We start from the raw sequence: 848 nt of genomic DNA on the forward strand, positions 1-848 counted from the left end.
TTTATTTCTTTTACCTTTTTTAAATTTTACTGACTTGTTATGAATATATTTTTTCTGGTTTATGTTTTTATTTTTTATTTTCTATTTTATTAATTGTTTTAATGTGTAGGGGGCTAACTGGGTTTAATTTCATGTATTTTTTGTTATACTTTGTGGCTATAGTATTCCTTCTTTGTTTATGCATATTGATATTTACTTTTTATCTTCTGTGTTTCTTTCTTCATATTTCTTATCTGTTAACTTGATCTTGTCTATTTCTCCTTCACGTCTATCTCAATCAATCTTCACTTCCATGTCACTATTAACTTTTATTTTTTAAATTATTTTTTTATTATTTTATTTAGTTTTATTTATCTATTATTACTTTTTTTATAATAAGAGGTGATCTAAAATCTGATTCTTAAATACGAATGTGTTTGGTGTTATTAATGTATAGAATAATATATTATGGTGTCTACATATATGAAATCAACAAATATGTATATAAACATATGTATTTTATCTATGTATGTGTATTAATATATGTATCTTGTTATCTACCTTCTAACTCATGTCGTTTGCTCTTTGGTCTGTATCTATTTATATGTTTGTATTATAATCTCATCTCTAAGTTAACCATAATGTATCATGTGGATGTTTTGTATTCTATATACCTCGTTGTCTATGCGTATGTTACTGTGTGTGGTCATTTTCTTATTCTTTTTTATATTTATTTTTTATTAGATTATATATCATTTTATTTATATATTTATGTTTTTATATTTTGTAATTTTTATATTATTGTTACTACTTGTTGTCTTGTTATTAAAATAGGTTAAATGGAGAGCTCAATTCCAGCCTGTTGTTCA

This window comes from Euprymna scolopes, chromosome 14, assembly GCF_053919585.1.
Source record: "Euprymna scolopes isolate OS-2025 chromosome 14, ASM5391958v1, whole genome shotgun sequence".
NCBI classification, from domain to species: domain Eukaryota; kingdom Metazoa; phylum Mollusca; class Cephalopoda; order Sepiida; family Sepiolidae; genus Euprymna; species Euprymna scolopes.